At 33.3% G+C, this 24,608-nt stretch overlaps 1 protein-coding gene across 2 annotated transcripts in view; it reads left to right on the top strand.

Annotated features, from left to right (window-relative positions):
- The first annotated feature begins 421 nt into the window (after positions 1 to 421).
- Positions 422 to 24,608, top strand: part of LOC106086413 (GAS2-like protein pickled eggs) — a 525,402-nt gene continuing 501,215 nt past the window's right edge. Inside the window, exon 1 of one of the 2 annotated variants that reach the window (XM_059368231.1) lies at positions 422 to 754. The gene's annotated coding sequence lies outside the window, so the exon portion shown is untranslated. Of the gene's footprint in view, positions 1,563 to 24,608 lie in introns of both variants that reach the window. The other variant, XM_013251093.2, reaches the window with a different exon arrangement.

Below are 24,608 nucleotides of genomic sequence, written 5' to 3'. Positions count from 1 at the left end.
GTTGCTTGTTCGTTCGTGATTTGCTTAATTTTCAGTCATACATGTTCGGTGTATTCAACTCCGCACAAATTGGAATTTGTAGTGCAAAATACTAACAAGGTAATCTCATTCCTCCATTCCAGTTTATTTCTAAACAAACAGAGAAAAAAATTAAATAACCAAAGAAGTTCAGTTCCCTTCGAAATTATAAAAATCGAAGAATAAGTAATGGATGGTTTTGAAAATTTGAAATTAAATTAATTAAATAATAATTAAAGAGTTAAGAGAACTTTGTTTAGAATTAAATGGAATGAAGGAATGACCGTCCTCTACGAAAGTGCATGCAGCAATGGAGTATGAGAGAGCCACTAGCTTTGCACTTCATTTTATGCATGAAACATGTTGGACTGAAAATTGAGCATACCATACAACCGGTTGGTTGGATGGTTATAAGGTTGTGTGCAACAACGGCGTTCGGCTTGAGTCTATCGTCGTCGTTTTCCTCGTTGGGCCGGGCATTGTATCTGCAACGCATAAACTAAAAAACTAAACACCAACACTCTTTATGGACTAATAGTCTAATAGACTAGCAACAACGAGCAACAAACAACTGCGGCTTTTGTTTCAACTGATCACAAATGTGAAAAATTTTGTTATTAAATTAAAATATAAGTCAAACTACGAAACGTAAAAAAATAAATAGTATTTTTTTTTTTTGTGAAAATGCGCCGCGGGTTGCGTTGTCAAAAAACCTTTTAGAAAAGTGCTAACACCGGTAACGAAATGTAAAAAAAATTGATGCAAAATAACAAAAGACAATTCAAAGTGTTTTTTTTTTTTAATAAAAAAAAGTAAACGAATTTTCAATTTTTTCCCCTCGACCACATTCATAATAAAAAATTAATTTTAATTTTATGGGAATTATACTCTTGCCGCCAACAAGAAATTAAATATAAAAGAGTGCGTGTGTGTGTGTGAATTATTGATTGATATGAAATTGAAAAATCACAAAGAAATATAAAACAATAACAGAAAATATCAATTCTCCAACAACGGCGGATGTTTAAGAAACAAAAAAAAAAAACGCCAGCTAACAAAAAAACACCCCCGACTTTTTGTGAGTCTGATTAATTTGCATTTGAAAACAGCATAAATCCCACTAAAGAAAAAAAATAAAAAGTGAAGAAGATAAAAAAACTTAAGGTGATTTCGAAATACAAAGAGTTTTCATTTGATTTATACTATACCTGCTTTAGCAAAGTGAAATTTGTAATCATAAATTTGAGAAAGAAATTAAAAAAAAGTTCATACATATATTGCCAAAATATTTGCAAAAGCAAAAATCACCACAAATAAATTGAGTGAAAAAAGTGTAACAATATCATAAATCCCTCTAATTTGTGAGTTTAACATTGACTTGCAATATTTTGTCAATTTTTGCAAGAAATTTTGCAGAATCTTTACCTCTCCTTTTTGGACATAAACAAAACCTCTCCTTTTCTGTGTGGATTAATATAAGCTGAACCCAGCTGAGCTGTCAACATTTGCTGCAGTTTGCAAACGAAGAAATTACAAAAACAAAGGTATGTAAATAATCAGAACAGAATTCATTTACACAGTCAGCAAGTCTGATGTTTGTGGTCATTCGCTGCCGCTGCCGCTGCAGCTGCAGTTGCTGTGTATGTAAAACACACAAACATAGTAAATAAGTGTGGTGTTATCATCTCAATTTAGTGATTATTATAGTTGTTGTTATTGTCCACTGTAGAGCAAGCAATCAAGTGAAATAAATATAACAGCACAAACAACAACAACAACAATGGGAAATAAGCAAAAGAATTATGGTGGCGGGAGAGTGTGTTGAAAAGATCATAATTTACCTCAAATACAAAGGGATACATTACATGTTTGACCATCGCTGGTTTACAACAACAACAATTACCCCAGCCATTAACCATTGCTACTGATTTACTACTAGTGCTCTATCTCTCTCTCTCTCACTCTCTTTAACTCCCCCTCAGTTCTAATGCCTGTGGTTTGTTGCCTAACGGCATTATTTTCACACACTCTGGTCAAAGTGCATAGGGGCGTCATAAGGGTGTTGTATTGTTTAATGCCTACCGATCGAAGGCCAGCCAAACTCAATCCATTAAGGAAGCCCATTTAGAAATCAATCTATTTTGTATTTTATTGGAAATTCTTTCATAACTTTCTTGTTTTTTATATGTAGCTGCTTTAGAGTTGGGGGAGTTTATCAATGAAGTTTTGAGAGTGATAGAAAAAAAGTTGAGATAATTTTTATGAGAATATTAATCAATGCTAATGCACTCACTCAGCGCTAGGGTCGTAAATGGATATTTAAGAGGTCATAAAATTTAACCAAATAAAGTTTTTGTTTATTGTTGTTGTTAACATACTATATGGATATAAATTTTATTACAAAAAAGAAAAAACAGAAAATTTAGAGGACAAAAATGTTTATGGTCTTTGAAATTAAAAAAGAAACAATTAAGCTCAAGCCTTTGTTAAAGTGGGGAATTCTAAGTTAAACGGTGCTCATTCTAATTGGCCAACATCAAGCGGGGATTTCTTTCAATTTTCATACAGTGTATAAAGTGGTCATATTTATGATGCTAATAGAGACCCTGACTTTTTATTAGCTGCAGGAAGGCGTACCCTCAACTATACAAAAAATTTCAAAAACATGAGATCTATGATATAAGTGAAGCGATTAGGCAAAGTTTGGCATCAACATTAAAGCTTACCCCAAAACTCGTGTTTGATATCTAAATTAGAGGTCAAAGGACACCTCCATCCGCAAAACCCCCATTATTCAAATTGGGTCAGGTTAGGTTGGGTTGAAAAGAGGGTGCAGATATTAATCCGCCTCATGCCATTTTGGACATACAGTAATCGTATTAACGAAAATATCAGAAGTGTATGGAGGCCACCGTAGCGCACCGTAACGGACATGCTATCCGTCTATGACGCTGAACGCCTGGGTTCGAATCCTGGCGAGACCATCAGAAAAAATTTTCAAAGGTGGTTTTCCCCTCATAATGCTGGCAACATTTGTGAGGTTCTGTGCCATATAAAACTTCTCTCCAAAGAGAGCAATTTGCATCAGAAGTATAAAGCCTTCTTCTTAAGCTTAAGTAGTCAATTTATATTTGATACACTTAAAGTTGAGCCATTAAGGAGATTGTGTAGTCAAATTAGAAAACTTTGAAAGTTAAAGAAAAATTTGAAATGAAAATCAGATATCGACAAAAAATTTTTCCACATCCAAATTTTTAATGAAAAAATATTATGAAATGTTCAATGATGATTAAAATATTCTGAAATTTTTCATAATAATCAAATTTTTTCACAATTTTTAATAAAAAAAGGAAGTTTTTTTATAAAAAATAAATTTTTTTGCAAACTACTACAAAACTATAATTGGCTTCTATATCCGAGTCTTAATAAAAATTTATTTTTTTCAATTGAATATTATTAAAAATTAGATTCTTATTGAAAATTAAATTTTTAATGAAGATTTAATTTTTATTAGAAAATAAATTTTTATCAAATATTCTAGTATTATAAAAAAAAATTGTTATTAAAAATTGATTTTTTATAAAAAATTAGATGTTTATTAAGAATTAGATTTTTAATAGAAATTTGTTTTTTTTATTAGAAATTTAATTTTTATTAAAAAATTGATTTTTATTAAAAATTAAATTTTTACTAAAAATTAAATTTTTATTAAAAATTAAATTTTTATTTAAAATTTTATTTTATAAAAACTATATTTTTATTAGAAAGTTAATTTTTAGAAAATATGTAACTTTTATTAAAAATTAGATTTTTATTAAAAAAAAATTGTTATTAAAAATTCATTTTTTATAAAAAATTAGATTTTTATTAGGAATTAGATTTTTAATAAAAATTTAAATTTTTAATAAAAATTAGTATTTTTATTAAAAAATTGATTTTTATTAAAAAATTGATTTTTATTAAAAAATTGATTTTTATTAAAAAATTGATTTTTATTAAAAAATTGATTTTTATTAAAAAATTGATTTTTATTAAAAAATTGATTTTTATTAAAAATTAATTTTTTATTAAAAATTAAATTTTTATTAAAAATTAAATTTTTATTAAAAATTAAATTTTTATTAAAAATTAAATTTTTATTAAAAATTAAATTTTTATTAAAAATTAAATTTTTATTTAAAATTTAATTTTATAAAAACTACATTTTTATTAGAAAGTTAATTTTTAGAAAATATGTAACTTTTATTAAAAATTAGATTTTTATTAAAAAATCGATTCTTATTTAAAATTAGAAATTTTATAAAAATTTGATTCAGCCGAATTTATATGTATTCGATATGTATTAAAAATTATTTTTTTTCAGAATTTTATTTTTATAAAAAAATCCATTTGTATTAAATATTCGATTTACATTAAAAATTCGATTTGCATTAAAAGCTCTAACTTAATTAAAAATTCGAGTTTTTTTACAAGTTCGATTTTTATTAAAAATTTGATTTTCATAACAAATTTGATTTTTATTAAAAATTTGATTTTCATTAAAAATTAGATTTTTATTAAAAATTTGATTAGTATTAAAAATTAGATTTTTATAAAAAATTTGATTTTTATTAAAAAATTGATTTTCATTAAAAATTAGATTTTTAATTAAAATTCGATTTTTATTAAAAAATTGATTTTTATTAAAAAATTGATTTTCATTAAAAATTAGATTTTTATTAAAAATTAGATTTTCATTAAAAACTTGATTTTTATTAAAAATTTGATTAGTATTAAAAATTTGATTAGTATTAAAAATTTGATTAGTATTAAAAATTTGATTTTTTAAAAATTTGATTTTTTATTAAAAATTTTACTTATATTAAAAATTTATTTTTTTTATTAAAAATTCGATTTTTATTACAAATTCGATTTTTATTAAAATTAAATTTTTATTAAAACTCGATTTATATAAAAAAGTAATTTTTATTAAAAATGTGATTTTTATTGAAAATTTTAATTTTTTATTAAAAATTAAAATTTTTTAAAATCATGATTTTCATTAGAAATTTCATTTATATTGAATATTCTAATTTTTTTGTCTAAAACTTAATTTGTATTGAATATTTGATTTTTTGCAACTTTTGTTTAAAATTTAAGAGAAATTCCATTTTGCTGGAAATTCTATTTTTATTAAAAATATTTATTCTTTTTAAAGTTAAAAATTTAATGAAAATTTTAGTACCATTTAGCTTGGGAAAGGCCAGTTTAGTACCATTTACCTGAGAAAGGGTAGTTTTAGTACCCTTTACCCTGGGAAAGGGTAGTTTTAGTACCCTTTAGCTTGGGAAAGGCCAGTTTAGTACCATTTACCCTGAGAAAGGGTAGTTTTAGTACCCTTTACCCTGAGAAAGGGTAGTTCTGGTACCCTTTACCCTGTGAAAGGGTAGTTTTAGTACCCTTTACCCTATGAAAGGGCAGTTTTAGTAACCCTTTACCTTTGAAAAGGGTAGTTTTAGTACCCTTCACCTTGGAAAAGTTTAGTTTTAGTACCCTTTACCTTTGGTAAAGGGTATTTTTAGTACATTTTACCCTGGGAAAGGGTAGTTTTAGTACCTTTTACCATGGGAGAGGGCAAACCCCGTTTCAATAAATACTATCAAAACAATTTTTTAAGCTCAGTGATAAGAGATCTCCTTTTTCATAACCGCATCCTAGAGTCGAGATTGTTGGATTATATCCACTACAAGAAATTCTTTGGCTGCTGCAAAAGGATATTATGAGGAAAAGTTTTCTAGAACCATCCTTGAGAAAAGTTTAATGTTATAACAACTTATGAGAGAAAGTTGGATTCAATTCCCAACAAAAAGAAAGAAAGAAACTACAAACAAGTAAAAACGCACTAAATTGGAATCCTATTTAATTCAGGTGCCAATAGACCTTATACAAATCACAAATTTAAGCTTAATCTGGTATTAGAAGAGGATTTTATGGGCTTAAGGCCTTAAATCGGCAGATCAGTCTATACTACTACTAAATTTCCCATGAACATTCCATTTAGGAACAGGGGATACTTCTTTCATATCAATGAGTGCTGTCAGACTAAGCTCAATGATAAGAGGCCTCCTTTTTTATGCCGAGTCCGAACGGCGAGCCACATAGCGACACCACTTGGTAGAAAAGTTTAACACGGCAGGATACCCCACAAATGTAGCTAGTATTTCTAAGGGGATAACCACCGTTGAAAATGTTTTCAATGTTCACGCCGGGATTTGAACCCAGGCGTTCGGCCTCATAAGCCCCGCAGTGGTTTCAGTCTATATCTCCTTTTTATCCAAATATGGTCTGCTGTGGATCATACTTGTTTCGAATGCCGGGTTCAACTCATTGTCCCAAATTTGAGACAACTCAGGTATTAAAGCGCCTTTTATATCCTTAAAACCCTACAACGGCAATTAAGTCTATGTGATAATTATATCCAAATATGGTCCGATCTGGACGATATTCAGTTCGGATGTTGACAGGCTTAATAGAATTCACAGATCTAAATTTCAGCGAATTCGGGTTATAAATTCAGATTTTATGGGCTTTAGACTTTGAATGAACGGATCGGTCTTTATGGCAGCTATATTGAATTATGGTCCGATCTGAACCATATTCGGGTTGCTTTAAACAACTTACTGTTACGAATTTCAGCGCAATTGACTTATAAATGCGCCTATTATGGCCTTAAGACCCTTCAACTGGGGATTGGTCTATGTGGCAGCTTTGTCTAATTAAAGTGTTTTATGAACCATAAACAGTTCGGATATTGAGGGCCCTAGTACAACTCGCTGTTCCAAAATTACAACGAATTCGTACAACAAATGCACCTGTTATGGGCTTAAAACCCCAAATCCATAGATCGGTCTGTATGGCAACTATATCCAAATATGTTTCGATCTGATCCATATACAGCTCGTATATCGGGAGTCTTAATAGAACTCACTGCCCTAATTTTAGCGAAATCGGACAATATGGGTATAAAAAATCGCTTCACCGGTTAACTAATTTGAGGACTTGCGGTTCCTAACTTATTTAAGAGTACTTTTATTAAAAGCAAATATCAATCAGAAAATATCAGATTGCCTTCCAGAAGAGTTGTGATATATACTTTGAGGACATTTCATACTTTGAGGACATGTCAAAGTTTCAGGACACGTCACACTTTGAGGACATTTCATACTTTGAGGACATGTCAAAATTTGAGGACACGTCATACTTTGTGGATATGTCATACTTTGAGGACATGGCATACTTTGAGTACATGTCCTACTTTGAGTACATGTCCTACTTTGAGGACATGTCCTACTATGAGGACGTGTCCTACTTTGAGGGCATGTCCCACTTTGAGGACATGTCCTACTTTGAGGACATGTCCCACTTTGAGGACATGTCCTACTTTGAGGACATGTCCAACTTTGAGGACATGTCCTTCTTTGAGGACATGTCCAACTTTGAGGACATGTCCAACTTTGAGGACATGTCCAACTTTGAGGACATGTCCAACTTTGAGGACATGTCCTACTTTGAAGACATGTAGATGTTATATTATGGTGTACAATGAAATATTAAAGTTTTATTTGAAATTTTGTCATTCTCTAAATTGTCCGCTAGAACAATCGCTATGCCTTCATTTGTTTTTCTCCAATTTTGAGGACATGCAGTAATCATTTTTTCTACTTAACGGACTGATAGTGAAAGTAAACTTAATGTCGAGATGTCAGCAACTTAAAAGGAGCTAAGATACCACTCACCGTAATGTATGCCTACATTTAATACAATAAGGAAAATTTTAATGACAACGATATACTTTAAGGACAAGTGTCTAAGGATTTACATTGACAAAAAGATGCATAATATCCACAACAATAAAAAAGGATGTTTAAACCCTACATTGGGCAATAATTGGTTATGAAGGCAGTGTAAGGATTTCAGTTATTTTATACCTTGTCAGCAGGGAACACACCCTTATTAAGTAGAGTGGGTAATATTTGACTTTCCGTACCCAATATCTATAACTTATAGACTGGATAACTACAGAACCATATGATGTGTTACTTTAAGGCCATGCTTACATTAACTTTTCTACTTTAGTTACTTGTTGATCTGTATATACTATCAAATAAAAGTAATGAACAAGTTATCGTATACGCTAGATCATACAATGCCTTCAGTCCTAAAATTAAGAATTTTTTCATTTCCTAGATATACTTAGTGATACTTTGAGCACAAGCCCAAATACCTACTCTGCAAAAAAATTGGATTATGTTTACAAAAAATGTGGTTTTGTTTTAAAAACTCATCTTAGGGTCTACGAACACCGAAAAAATAAGTTTGTGGCTTAAGAAGTCAAATCGGGGATTGACTTATAAGGGAGCTTTATCAGATTATAGAACGAACTTGTCATTAATGTTTGAAGTCATAAAAATCTTTACGAGCAAAATTTCATGCAAATTACTTTCGTTAGGATTAAAAGTTCAATACGATCAAGAATACATTTATTTTGTAGGGTCGCTGATCAATATGTTGAGAAACAAAATGACGGTATTGGTAAACCCCCTGTCCTATGGTGGATGGTATCATAAAGCAAATCTCAAATATTTTTTATGCTAACATAAATTTGGTGTGAGTAACCTTCTAATTTGGCATTCTAAAAGAAAAAATTCAGGAATTTTCATTTAACTGAAAACCTAATACAGGCGATGACTAAAGAATTCCCAGAACTAAAATTCTTTAAAACAAAAAACACACAAATTAGCAAAAACATAATCACCCTTTGTCATTAGCCATACCTATGAAATATCGCACAAATTACAGTGATAATCTTCGCACAATTATAAATTTAATGTTTTTTTTTTGTTAATAAAATTTTTTCAACCCATAATAAAGGAAAACGTCATCATTGCTAAGTGGCTTCATACAATCTACACCGAATATGACGAATCACGCTGTGTGTATTTTAAGGCAAACTCTTGAAAAATGACTAATAAGGCTCGAAATATAAATTCAATGCTATAAATAGCATTCTATATGAAACCTTTGGTTTTCACCCCCGCCTGAGTTAAAAGCGAAAACAATTTAAACAGCATTGCAGTGATCTCTGCGATGTGGAAGAGGAAAAAAACACAAAACTCAATACACAGTTAGGGGTTATAAACAAGTGTGTGTGTTATATCACCTCCACTGGTGGCAAGGTTAAGATGCTGAAAGTTGAATGTCATTTTCACGCATGCCAAAGATAATTATGGAAACAATCATTACAATAATCCATATACTGATGCATGAGAGAATTTGCTTTTTAAGGTTGGATGTGAATTATCTTAATTAGTTAAAACCAGAAAAAGAAACCTTAACTAGACTTCCGTGATGTCATGTATTTAGAAGAGCAATTCATCACAAAGGAAGAAGAGTTTCCATTGAACAATAGACGAGTATCCTCAATATTCTGCTGAGTTTATATAACAATATTCTAGACACTGTTACAACTTGAAGGAAAACAAGTCAGCTATTTGCTATATCCTTATGTTCCCCATTATAACTTCACTAACCAAGAAACTGTTATACACTTCTTTATGGATCTATCAATTCCCAAATCGAAAGATAATTCTTACCATATCAATATTGGAACGATATATAGATGTGATATACCATTTAAATATGGATATGGTAAGAAATATCTTTCGATTCGGGAATTAATCGATCCAAAAAGATATGTATAACAGTTTCTATGAAAAGTGTTATACTGTCAAATATGAACTATTACAACTTGAAGGAAAACAAGTCAGCTATTTGCGATATTCTTATGTTCCCCATTATAACTTCACTAACCAAGAAACTGTTATACACTTCTTTTTGGATATCTATTAATTCCCAATCGGAAGATATTTCTTACCATATATCATTTAAACATTAATATAGTAAGAAATATCTTTCGATTTGGGAACTAATAAATCCAAAAATAAGTGTATAACAGTTTATATGAAAAGTGTTATACTGTAAAAAATTAACATTTTTGATGTATTTAATTAATATTAGGCATATTGTAGACCAAAAAATTAGAACATTCAGAAAAAATTACTGTATAACAGTATAGGCTACTGCTTAGTTTATATAAGTGTTATAACTAGAGGGAGTAAGATTAATGTTTCGCGTTATAGCTTTGCAAACCGTGAAAACGCTTTACATATAATTCAAATATCAATATTTAAGGGAAACTCTTGCAATTTTGGAATATTTAAATCAAAATTGTCTTTATATAACAGTTTTCACGAAACGCGTTAACTGTTATAAATGATATTTTTTTGATATATGTTATTATTTTTTGCGACAAATTGGTGATCGAAACCTAAGATGGTATGATATCAAGGAAAAAAATGTGTATAACAGTATATTCTCCATAGTATATGCAACAATAGTTACCACACGGCCACAACTTCTGGGAGAAGGTATTATATTCCGCGTTATACCTTCACAAATCGTGAAAGCTCAATATATATATATATATATAATTTAAACATGGTAACAGGAAAATTTGGGAATTTTTAATCAAAATAGTTTTTGTACAACAGTTTTCACGAAAAGTGTTATACTGTTATATATGAATATTTTTTGATATATTTAACTATTTTATGGCAAATTGGTGATCGAGAAAATTAAGAACATGTGTTAGTAATTAAAAATGTGTGTTTAACAGTATATCTTGCTGAGTTTGAATAACAATATTTAAAACACACGAAAAGTGATATACAGCAAAACATTACTATATTCAATATTATTTTAAGCCAGATTGGCGTTCGAGAAAATATAATTTTCAGAAAAATAAGTGTATAACAGTATAACACTTTTTAAAATTATGGGTTTATATAAGATTATTTAAGACACTGCTATAATTTGAGGGAGAAAGACATATATTCCGCCTTATAACGCTAAGAACATGATTTATGGTTTATATATCTATATAATAGGGAAAAATTTTCCGATTTTGGTATTTGGAAATCTGAAAAATCATTGTATAACAGTTTATATGAAAAGTGTTATACTGTTATACATTAATAATATTCGATCCATTTAGTTATTTTGCATCAATTGTTTGTTAAGAAAATGTAATAAACAGAAACTTTTGGTAAATAATTATTGAAACATCAAATTATCGAAAATTCTGTTTAAATACATCCTTACAACTTCACATAACGTATACCATAGATTAAAAAAATAGATACAACACCAATTGAATACCATTTTTATAGGTTTCTATAACAAAATGTCTTATTCGTAAATGACTTTCTAATATTTACAATATTTGTTTTATTGTAAACGTTTGTTCTGTATGAACATTATTCCATATGTATTTCTATATATTGTCTTTAGTTTTTGTTATTGGGTCCGTTACGAAACTTCCAGACAGGTTTTTCTATGAATTTGCCTGAACATGATGTGATCATTTAGAGCGACAATTAACACTTCGACAGCTATCTATGGTGTGATGTGGGTAAACGATCAATGAATCTGAAGGAGGGCGAAAGATATGTGGTCATATACGTGTATTTTAAGGCCAAACAAAAGAAACCTACCCAAAGAAACATAAGTTTATGGTCAACCAAAAAAAATTTTAGGTAGTGCGATGACCACAGAAAAGACCCCTAAGAAAAAAAAAACGCTAAAGAAATGAATATTTTAAAATTAAAACGTAAGTGTTACAAAAGTACGCCTTCACAGAAATTTTTATGGCACTTTTTGTGTTTTTTCATCCATTGAGTATGAGGTTTGATGAGGTTGTCCATTAAGTGGCAGTGGTTTGGGTAACCAACAAATGGAATGGCCTAACTGTCTGATATAATATAGACAGAGAGGGGGATTGTGCATACGTAACTAGTTGCTAATATGTACAGGTAGTCAGTCGACTGTCTACGAGATATGAAGCATGCAGTTCTACCAAGAGTATGATAAGAAGAGGCATTTATTAAAAAGCAAGAAAAGGTGGCAAAAGTGAAAACAATAACAAAAATCAATACATATTCTTGGCCAGCTGAGCGGCATAGTGGGACTGCCGGCTTTGTGCAAAAATAAATCGATAAGATATTCAAACAACAACAAAACACTTTAAGATATGAAGGTCATATGGTAATGAACGTTAATGGCTATATGCTATTTTAATATTTTTTTGTTATCAGGTAGCTAATTTTGATGGGGGAATGGTAATGGTACTCTACTCTTCACGTGAACTGCTTTCAAGCAATATACATGAGAAATTGAAAATTGTTACAAGCCTTTGTATCTCTAACGACAAGTGAAATATTACCTAGTTTTGGTAACAGCAAAGCACTGCAAAGTGCTTTGTTCCTCTTTTTTAGGTATATCCTCTGACATCCTCTCAAAGTACACATTTGGACTAACAATGTATTTCTATGTCACTTAAGTTCTTACAAAATTTTGATGTTCTCAACGGTGAATGAAATATTATCCAATTTTGGTTCTAGGAAGGGTCTAAAGAATTGTTTTTGTTCAAGACATGTCCTCAAAGTATACAAAGGTCTACTTTGGGGACATGTCTCTATATGTAACGGGCGTTTGTCACCATCTTTTGAAATACAAAATGGGGAGTGCATTATTTTCCTATTTAGCTGATTGACAATTGAAATTTTCAACTCAAAAAACAAACAACTGGAAAATTGTTGCGTTCCCCATTTTTAAGGATATACTCTGAAATATTCCCAAAGTATACCGAAGTATTTTCGTATTACTGAATTTTTTTCAAGCTTTTGGTATCTCTAAAGACAAGTCAAATATTACCTAGTTTTGCTAACAGCAATGGACTGAAAACTGCTTGTCGAATTTTGTTTCTAAGAAGGGTCTAAAGAATTGTTTTTGTTCTTATTTTTGGGGATAAAGAATGTCCTCGAAGTATACAAAGGTTTACTTTGGGGACATGTCACTACAGGTAATGGGATTTTTTTTTACCAATTCTTGTCATTCCCCGGTTTTCGCGGCTAAACGACACCGGTACTTTGGTGGGGACAAAATACCAGATATCAACCAACTGAGGGGAGTGGTACGGAATTCCTAACCTAGTATTTTCTTTTTCGAGGTTACTTTTTAGTTTTTTAGAGCAACAGAGCTTAGAACAACAAGCCGATTACTGACTTAGGTGTATGTCTATAGCGCATGGGGCGGGCGCCTCTTTTCAACCTAACCTTATTTTTTCTTATATAGCTAAAATGCAATTGACATACTCAACATAGCAAAATTCAAAGAACTGACAAAATTCGTATGTTCCCTATTTTTGGGGATATACTCTGTCAGTCCTCAAAGTATACCTTTGAACTTTTCCCAAAGTTTCGACATGTTATAGGAGTTTGTTATAATTTTTTATATTCAGAGGGTTACCACCCAATTTTGGGTAGTATTTCACGAATTACTACCACTGATAATAAGTTTTTTCCTAATTTCTAAGGAATACAGGAACACTCTGATTTGTCCCCACACTATACATTTGTGCTTACCCCAAAGTTTTCTATGCTACTGGAATTCTTACGAAATTTTGATATCCACAACGATGAATAAAATTTTATCGAATTTTGCTGCCAACAAAGGACTGAAAAAGTATTTTGTTCCTTATTTTTGGGAATGAAGTCCAACATATCCCCAAAGTGTCTAATGATATATTTTGGGGACATTTCCCTATATCTAAAAGGAGTTGTTATAAACTTTTGATATCTACAACAGATATCAATTTTTACCCAAGTAAAGAACTGGAGAAGTATTTTGTTCCTTATTTTTGAGAATAAAGTCCGACATGTCCTCAAAGTGTTCAATGGTATACTTTGGGGACATGTCCGTATATGTAATGAGGGTTGTTACAAACATTTCATATCCACAACTGTATGCGAATTATTACCCAATTTTGGTATAGGCAACAAAATGGGAAAGTGCTTTGTTTCTAGTTTTTGGGAATGGAGTCCGAAATGTCCCCAAAGTGTCCAATGACATATTTTGGGGACATGTCCCTATATACAGGGTGGCTGATGAAAGCCGCTACCAAAAAAAAATGTAATAACTTTTTTTCTATTTAATAATAATAATTTAATAATTAATTTAATTAATTAATTAATTAATTTAATTAATAATAATTTAATAATTAATTTAATAATTTAATTTAACATGAATAAAAGAAAAATGTATTCCATACACCGAAAAAAAAATGTAGCAATATTCATCATTGTAGCAATATTCATCAGCCACCCTGTATATTGGGTTGCTCAAAAAGTAATTGCGGATTTTTCATATAGTCGGCGTTGACAAATTTTTTCACAGCTTGTGACTCTGTAATTGCATTCTTTCTTCTGTCAGTTATCAGCTGTTACTTTTAGCTTGCTTTAGAAAAAAAGTGTAAAAAAGTATATTTGATTAAAGTTCATTCTAAGTTTTATTAAAAATGCATTTACTTTCTTTTAAAACATCCGCAATTACTTTTTGGGCAACCCAATAAAAGGAGTTGTAATGAACTTTTGATATCCACAATTATTACCCAATTCTGGAATTAGCAAAGACTTGGAGAAGTATTTTGATACTTACTTTTGGATATAAAGTCAGACATGTCCCCAAAGTGTTCAATGGTATTCTTTGGGGAGTTCAATGGTGTGTCACGGGAGTCGTTACAATTTTTTGATATCCACAACGGTATGTGAATTATTACGCAATTTCGGTATAGGCAAAGAACTGGAAAAATATTTTGTTTCTTATTTTTGAGAATGAATTCCGACATGTCCCCAAAGTGTTCAATGGTAAACTTTGGGGACATGTCCCTATATGTAACGAAAGTTGTTACAAACTTTTGATATTCACAACGGTATGCGAATAATTATTCAATTTTGGTATTAGCAAAGAGCTGGAAAAGACTTTTTGTTTCCGATTTTTGGAAATGAAATCCGACATGTCCCTAAATTATCGAGTGTGAACTTTTAAGGACGTGTCTTTATAATTAAAAGGAATGGTTACAAACTTTTGATATGTACAATGGTGAGTGCAATACATTCCTATATAGGACATAATTATGGAAAAAAAGTATTAAAGAATTTTTGGGCTATGCTACTTTTTATTAAGAAATGTTCCAACAAGTTCATATTTATGGTTAAAGTTCATACTGAAATCCATTTTGCTTCTTGCACAAAAGAAAATAACAAGCAAATATTTTCAAAAAGATTCCTTTAAGATTTCAAAACAGTTGATATCCCTCTCAGAAATCAATCTCCCCCTTTTTTCTGCAGATTTCTTAGGGGACCTCTACGCAAAAGATTTAATTGTTTTTGCCCTTCCCAGGGATTTCCCTTTCTTCCTTATTAATTTAAAATTTTCTGTCGCTTTCAATGGAATTCATTTGAGTATGAGTTTCACTTCAATATCAAAGTGTTGGCAAACACAAGACACCCATTTTCCCCATTAATTCCCATTTGGTGGGGTTTGCTGCCAAGCTGCATCATGCAACAAAGGGGGATGTTTTATTTCCTGGCTTGGTTTAATTGTCAGTGGAGAGAAAAAACAACAAGGAACCCCAACTGCATGGATACCACAGAGCACATGCATGGGTGGGGGTCTAAACAGCCATGTGTATAGCTTATTGTTCTTCTTAGCTTCTACGAGTATTTGTGTTGCACTGGCGGGGGAAGATGTGTAGGTATCCCCCATGCCCCAAAGGAAGATGAGAGGAGAGAGAGAAAAAAAAACAAACAACTGGTGGATACGTCATTTAAAATGAGGGCATGCGCACTTTGGGGCCAAACAAATCCTTTGACAGCTGTCAAAATCATTTGTTGGTCTTTTCCTTGGTGGAGACTTGGCCAACCACGTCAAAAATCCTTCACTTGCTTAGGAAAATCTCTCCATACACCAGACAGCAATCATCTGTTTTGCCCATTTATTTACCTAAGTACCAGAGTTTGCCGATATCCTTTGTGACGTTAAGTTGTATCGCCGTCCGTTGCCGTCCCTTCGCGTGCGTGCGTGTACGTGTAAGAGAGTGCTTGTATGTATGCATGTGTTTTGTGTTATCCTTTTGCGGCATATAGCTCACGGTGTGTTTGAGTGTTAGTGTGTGTGTGTGTGCGTGAGTAATTACAGTTTGCGGAAATTCCGTTTTAGTTTTTGCTCTGTTGTTTTTTGCTAGTCTCATTGTTGCGTGTGTTGATTTTCTTTTCTCTGCCCGTCTATGGGCTCTTTGGGTTAGTCAGCCCGTCAGTGTGGTGCTCCAGACAGCAGTAGGCCCATAAATATTCTGCATGCCGAAATCTATGTGCCATGAAAAATTCACCAACTGAATTCAGTTAAGCCCTGTGTTTTTGGGGTGGAAATTAACGCATGTGAATGAATTTAAAGAAGAAATCGTTTTATGGCAAAATTGAGAGTGCAATAAAAATATAAACAAAAATCCCTAACACACGAAAAAAGGTGGGTAACAAACAAATCACAAACGAAAAAGTAACAACACAGCAGGATATATAATGTGGAACATCCAAATAGAATAACAATAAATTAGAATGGTGTTGTCAAAAAAAGGACGACTCTTTCCTTAAAAAGAAAAATAAAAACAAATAAAACTCCAAACGGAAGTGAAAAGTGTTATAGAAACAAATGAAAATACACAGACTAGCAGGCAGGATAACAAGATTTTTCATTTTTCCGCCCGTCTGTCAGCAACTATGAGTGTATATGTGTGTGCCTGTGTTTGTTACCATGTCTACGAGATTTTTGCTGATGGGAGAGTGAAACTAAAATAGTTTCACTCGTTTGGAGTAAAGCGAAACAATGAAATCATCCTTACTAAACCCAGAGTTTTCTTCTCTCCCCCTCCCCGTATACGTTTATAAATCTTTGCAATTGCATTCGAGACCATTTGAGGGCGTTTTCATTTGTGATAACATTTACAGCCATATGCAGCTAGAGCAACAGCAATATGTTGATAATATTTTGTTTGTTTTTTTGTTGTTCTAAATTCACATATAAACAATCAGACGATATTTAGTAATAAATAAGACCATTTAAGCTTTTGTAATTGCTGATAAGTTGTAGAGAAAACTAATGGAATTTTCATACAAAAAGTGAGTTTTCCTTAGTTTTTTGTAGAAGAGTTCGCAACATTTTAAAAGGGGCTTATGAACTTCCTACGTCATGGTTTCTATTAAAAGAACATTCCTTAAAACTAAAAATCTTCTTTGTTAAGTAGGAGACATACCTTTACAGACTTTTATAGTGTGGTGCATTGATTTAACAAAATCATAGCATAGTTTTAGGGCTATTTATGTATGTTTCCTATAACATATTTTAAGGGTGAAAGCAGAACCTAAAACTTTTCATTTATAACAATGACTTCAAACTTTTTTTTTGTTTGATTAAAGTTTTCGAATAGGCTTTACCAAGTACTTTATACTCTGTTTCACCCATATTGCTCCACATTTACCTCCAATAGTTTTGTGGCCAACTCTAAATACCATCTCGATAATTATGATTTCCACCATAGATTGTGATCTGTCTCTACTGTGTTATCATAATGAACAAAAATTTTCTATGTGTGTCCGACTTCGAATTGCCACTCTAACCTAGATAATGGGCTATTTTTTTAAAATTCCATAAAATGTTGCATACTTTTGGGATTATTTGCAATGTTTATACCATCTACTATAGGTTGGGTATACTAACATTGTCATTCCGTCTGTAAATCATCGAAATAATTTAAAGAACATTTTTTAAAATAAAAATCTCCTTTATTAAGTATGAGACATACGTTTGCAGACTTTTATAATGTGGTACATTGATTAAACAAAATCTTTGCATAGTTTTAGGGTTAAATATGAATATTTTCTATAACATATTTGAAGGGTGAAAACAGAAGCTTTAACTTTTCATCTATGGCAACAATTAAAGTTTGCGAATAGATTACATAAAATACTTTATATTCTCCTTTACCCATATTGCTCCACATTTACCTCCAATAGTTTTGTGGCCAACTCAGAATACCAGTTCGATGGGTTTGATTTCCACCATAGATTTTGATCCGTCTCTACTGTGCTATCATAATGAACAAAAATTTTCTATGTGTGTCCGTTTACGAATTGCCACTCTAACCTAGATAATAGGCTATTTTTTTTTATAAATATTCATGAAATGTTGCATACTTTTAGGGTTACTTATAATGTCTGTACCATCTACTACAAGATGGGTATACTAATATCGTTATTCCGTATGTAACTCTTCGAAATAATGATCTGAGACCCAACATTGTCTTGACATTCTAAGTCTATTTAGTCATGTGTGTCCGTCTGTCCGTCCGTGCGTCTGTCTGTCAAAAGCAGACTAACTTTGGAAGGATATGTGTTAATATGTAATGGTAAAGCTAGGTACTTGAAATTTTGCACAAATATTTCCTATGAGGGAATGGCGGTTGGAACTGTGAATGGGCCACATAGGTTCATATTTAGATATCGCTGCCATATCCGATCACCCGATTTGACTTCTTAAGCGCGATCTGGCGATCGGTAAATGTCTTTTTCGCTTTTTTGGGTTGGGGCCGTCCCCTTTATTCAAAAACCTTCCATTTGATTTGCATTTTGCTATGATCCATTTGGGGAGGGTAAATGGGGTTTGGCAGCCCCCAGATATTTGGCTTTAAATAGTTATATAAGTTTCGTAGTCTATTCTTTAAGATATTCCATTTAAGTCCTATATTGCCATGAATGTCTTATATGTCTATAAGAGATGGCCACTGTAACACAATAAACTTCCATTTCCATTTCTCTTTTGAGACGAGCTCAATGATAGAGCATTTTTATATACAATGGAAAAGTAAAGCCAGAAGATACAACAACATCAACCATGGTGTGACGAGTTCCGACCTCTAGGTTAAACAAGGTCACCTTCGAAAGACTATTAGGCGTAAAGGCTTCAAAAGCCGAATGCAAAAACGCCTCTATAATATAAATACCACACTAGCAAAGCTCGATGCCCTATCTGCTAGCTGTTCCTTTTCCATTTGAGTCCCATATTGCCATGATCGATTTAAGGATGGATTTTTTTAGTTGGGCGGCCCCCAGTCCCTTGGTGCCCAATTATAATATTAAATTCTTACTCTACTCTTAAGTACCCTTCAGTTAACTACTTCATTGTCCCAAACGGCTTACATGTCCTTAAGGATACTCCTTTTGGGCAAACATGTTCATTTAGGCTATTTTTTGTGTGTGTGGAACGGCATTCTACTCGCTCGCATTCTACTTCCCAATTACTTTCATTTGATACCCATATTGTCCCGATCGGTCTACACGTTCGATAAGGGGGTTTTGGGGTCGGGCGTTCCCCTAAGTTGTTTGACCCCAAATTTAGATATTGAAGTTGTGATTTTGGTCCACTTTCCAAATACCTTTCATCTGATACCCATATTGTACCAATTGCTCATCATGTCCGCTATGGGGGTTTTTGGGTGGGGCGTTCCCCCAAGTTGTTTAAACCCAAATTTAGATATTTTATATTGGTTGCTATAGTGATATACATTTTTATACCCTTGATCATAGGATGGGGGTATACTAATTTCGTCATTCTGTTTGTAACACCTCGAAATATGCGTCTAAGACCCCATAAAGTATTGGGTTGCCAAAAAAGTAATTGCGGATTTTTTAAAAGAAAGTAAATGCATTTTTAATAAAACTTAGAATGAACTTTAATCAAATATACTTTTTTTTAACTTTTTTTCTAAAGCAAGCTAAAAGTAACAGCTGATAACTGACAGAAGAAAGAATGCAATTACAGAGTCACAAGTTGTGAAAAAATTTGTCAAAGCCGACTATATGAAAAATCCGCAATTACTTTTTGGGCAACCCAATATATATATTCTTGATCGTTATGTCATTTTAAGTCGATCTAGCCATGTCCGTCCGTCTGTCTGTCGAAAGCACGCTAACTTGATTGTGGAGGAGCTGCGTTGTTGAGTTCTATCTTTCGTATGCTTGATTCTGTTGAGTGTCAAGACCCAGGAGCTCAGCGACTAAGAGGGTGTGCGTCCACAGGGATCTGGGTCTGAGTCGAGTTGGTCTGGCTGGGCAGTAAAACAGGTGACGTGTATCGTGCGGCCCCTGGTTACAATCGGGACATACATCTTGCACGTCGGCATCAATCCTTGCACTGTAGGAGTTGAGGAGGCTGCATCTGCCGGAACGTAATGGAGCCAGAACCACTCTGGTTTGCCGGGAGAGGTCGATTTTTGGGTGCAATGGGAGGCGACCGTTCTCCAATACTACCGTGTCTGCATGAATGTTGAGTAACTACCTGTTTCACTCTACGGTGCTTCGACAGGTAATTCGCGACCCAGCGTTTCATGCCCGGCTGGAGGAACGTGTTGGCGATGTCCTCAAATAGTTTGGCATGGCTAACCGTGTCGAATGCCTTCGATAGCCCCAGTGCCACGAGGACCGTTCTATCACATGGCCTGGGCTGATTGAAGCCACGGCAAATGTGTGCGGTGATGGCATGCAAAGCTGTTGTTGTTCTATGCAGTCTTCGAAATCCTTGTTGATGTTTGGCGAATTCTCCTACGGGAATCGGGAGGAGTAATGCCTCAAGCGTCTTTGCTACTGGTGAGAGAAGGGAGATCGGTCTGGAGCTGCGTCCTTCTTTGGCGCCTTATCATCTACAGATGGAAAAATGGATCAATCAATTCGGATTATACTTCATCTCAGATTATTATCAGTTTTCCACAGATGGGAAGTGGGATCAACAAGTTCGAGATATACTTCATCTCAGATTATTTGCTCTAGTGTAGAAGAATCGTGGAGCCGATTTTGCTAGTTTTTTTTCGATTTTCTCCCACTGTGCCTCGAAGGGATTGGGAAATGCGGCGTCTGTCACTGAGTCTATCAAGAAGCCTGCATATCTTACATCTTAACTTCCTGCATTTCTTCCTCCGACTTTACTCTGCCATTTACAACATAAGCAGTTGGTCAATATTACTTCAGATGGCTTTACAAATTTTTATAACGTATGTTAGGGCACTTCTAGAAGTGCCCACTTGGTAACTGCTGTTTCTACTTAATTATCAAGCTACTGTGCTGTATTCAGCAGATCTAATAGCATTTGGCAATAAGTATTGGCTTTTCGCCAATCTTTATGACCCATATTTGCTATTAGGAGTTGAACAATAAATCTATTCTTCCGTAGATTTTATCTTAATTTTTGTACCATTCTATTCTACAGATTGATCGATTGGCAATGATCGATTTTCAAAAATTGACAGTCTCCCAGTAGGCGATATTTAGCAATTGTAAGCAATTTGCTGTTGAAAGTAATTTACCTTGAATGACTGAGTTATCGTTCATCATCGGTTTATGAATGAATGAATTTTAGCACACTTCACTAACAAACTGACACAGAACAGCTGATTCGTTACACCTGTCATTTGGTCTAATGAAAATAAATTGTTTGAAGTTGAAACAATGGCTTCAAAAACTATATAAAGATATGTGCAAAGTCTTAGTGATAAATCTTTGCTAAAATAAACTAGGAAGTAAATGTTGGAAGTTTTGTGTTTTTGGGGCTGGCCATATGGTTGTTAATCATTTGTTGTCATTTTAAAGTGAATTTTATGAGTGAGTAACAAGTTAAACGAGGCATGGGTGGTAAATACAACATAGGAGTCATCGTTTGCAGTCATTAAGCCAGGTTAGAATAGAAGGTGAATAGGAAGATCGGTGCATATTAGATTACTGATAAGCATAGAATCAGTACTTTAACTTGAAATACTTTTGTTTGAATAGAAAACATATTCATGGGAAGAGATTAAAGTTCCACGTCAAGATAGAGTAAGATGGAAAAATCTCGCAGAAAGCCCTATGTTCTCAGGAAGAATATACAAATAAAGGAGAAAAATAGAAACATAGGAAAATCCATCTATCGGACACATAGGATAGTCCACATATAAGTGTTCAGGGTGAGACCTAACGCAGTGAAACCTTTGGTTATTCCTTCTGTCTCTTGTGTTTCAAAAAACTAAGTCAGTCTTTGTCCATACTTTACAAGAATGTTCCATAATGGCCTAATTACTAAACTTAGGGACGTCTATTTGAAGTCTTTCTTTAGTGACTTCAAGATATTCATTTTCACGGAAACCTGGCTTAAGCCTGGCATCGGTATTTGTGAACTTTTTTCTGATAAAAACCAAGTTTATAGATGTCATAGAATAGGTAGAATTGGTGGAGATGTACTTATAACTGTTCGCAACTCCATGGCTTCTGAATTAGCTAGACTTACGGATTATGATGATATTTGGACCAGATTCTCATTTTAAGATACTCCTATATTGCACCGAATTCGAAGATAAATATCTACCTGAGACATTCAGAATTGATAAGGGATGCATCGAATCTGCATGCAGATTCCGAACTTATTTGTTTTGTTTGTGATTTCAACTTACCCCTGATATTGTGGATCTCGAAAGAGAACGCTGTTGGCTATGTGCCTGTTTCATCAATGATTTCATCAATTGGTATGGATACATTTCGGGAGAACATATTTGGCCAGTGCTTATATCAGATGAATAATATTTGGGCCTGAATTCTCATTCTAACGTGCTTTTATATTGCACCGAATTCGGAGATAGATATCTACTTGAGACATTCAGAATTGATAAGGGATGCAACGAATCTGCATGCAGATTTCGAACTTATTTGTTTCGGTGACTTCAACTTACCCCTGATATTGTGGGTCTCGAAAGAGAACGGTGTTGGCTATGTGCCTGTTTCATCAATGATTTCATCAATTGGTATGGATACATTTCGGGAGAACATTTTTGACCAGTACTTGTTTCAGATGCATAACATTCGTTATGTAAGGGATAGGGATTTTCGACCCTGTATTTACCTAGATCGTCTTTTTGTAGATGTTTGCTGAACCTGAGGACGGATACCATCCGACTTTGTCTGTTGAAGTTCAGTTACGGTTGGGTTTCTGATTGCAACTTGGATTTGCGATATCGTCTTTTTATTGGGTTGCCCAAAAAGTAATTGCGGATTTTTCATATGGTCGGCGTTGACAAATTTTTTCACAGCTTGTGACTCTGTAATTGTATTCTTTCTTCTGTCAGTTATCAGCTGTTACTTTTAGCTTGCTGTAGAAAAAAAGTGTAAAAAAAGTATATTTGATTAAAGTTCATTTTAAGTTTTATTAAAAATGCATTTACTTTCTTTTAAAAAATCCGCAATTTCTTTTTGGGCAACCCAATATATTGTACTGAATGATGCTTTCGAAATATCTGTTCTCACTGTGAGACCTAATTCTGAAAGGGGATCGGCATGGTCTATCCCGTATCTGAGATGATTGCGTAACGTCAAAAGAAGACTTTTTTAAGAAATTTAAGAAATGTCGGTTAAGTTTTAGTGGCAGTCTGCCAATAGACTCACTTGGACTTTTTCGTCTATTGTAATACCACAGGAACAGAAGAACGAATATGCCTTCTAGATGCTACCGTTGAACTATCCAGATGGCTTCAAAAAGCTCAATAACTTGCGAATGTTCACATCCGTTACCATCTGTTAACATGTTTTCCGATTAGACAGTGACCTGTCATGACAGACACAACGACTGAGACGTCTGTTCTAGCCAATGACAACAAAGTATTCGTAGCCACCATATGACCAATGACAAAGCTCCCTTAACCTCACGGCAGTGGTCGCTGCAATTTGTCTAGCCACAATGTCCAAAAGCATAAGGTGTAGCATTAAATTCAGGGCATTGAATGGTGTAGTCCTCATTGCGGTTGTGATGGCCAAACAAGCCATCCTTTGAATCCGGTAAAGTATTGAGCAGTAGGTGGATTTTTGAAGCGCCGTCCACCAGGCCACAACACCATATAGCATTATAGGTCTGACAACTGCAGTATATACCCAATGCATGACACGCGGTCTTTACTACCAACTTTTGACAATGGCTCTCATGCAGGGGTATAGGGCAAGAGTGTCCTTTCTTGTCCTTTCCAAAATGTTGGATTTGAAGATCAATTTCCTATCCAGCCAAAATCCCAGTTATTTTGCGCTTTCTCTAAATGGAACATTCTCTCCACCCAAGGAGTTAGGTTTCACTGTAGGCAACTTGTATCTTCAGCTGAAAAGAACTACTTCTGCCTGCACGGATTTATACCTAGACAACTTTCGGTAGCCCACTTTGCTGTTGCATGTAGAGCTTCCTGAAGTATATCTCTTAGAATGCTGGGAAACTTTCCCCTAACCGCAATTGCCACGTCATCAGCATACGCGACCACTTTTAAGACTTTTTCTTCCAGAGGCAATAATATATAGTTAATGGCTATATTGCAAAGTTGAGGAAACAGTACACCTCCTTGAGGTGTTCCTCTGCTGACCTATCTTTTTAGATCCACAGATCACAAGCCAGCCATAATGCATCCTTTAGTAAGTAAGTTATTAATACACTTTCTTACGGTAGAGTTGATGCCTAGAAACTCCAACTTCTTCATGATTGATGTCGGTTTTACATTATTGAAAGCACCTTCAATGTCCAGAAATGCTACCATTGTATATTCCTTG

The sequence above is a fragment of the Stomoxys calcitrans genome, chromosome 4, assembly GCF_963082655.1.
Source record: "Stomoxys calcitrans chromosome 4, idStoCalc2.1, whole genome shotgun sequence".
In the NCBI taxonomy this organism is placed as follows: domain Eukaryota; kingdom Metazoa; phylum Arthropoda; class Insecta; order Diptera; family Muscidae; genus Stomoxys; species Stomoxys calcitrans.
Note: the sequence above shows the minus strand (reverse complement) of the source record. Positions and strands in the feature narration are given on the sequence as shown.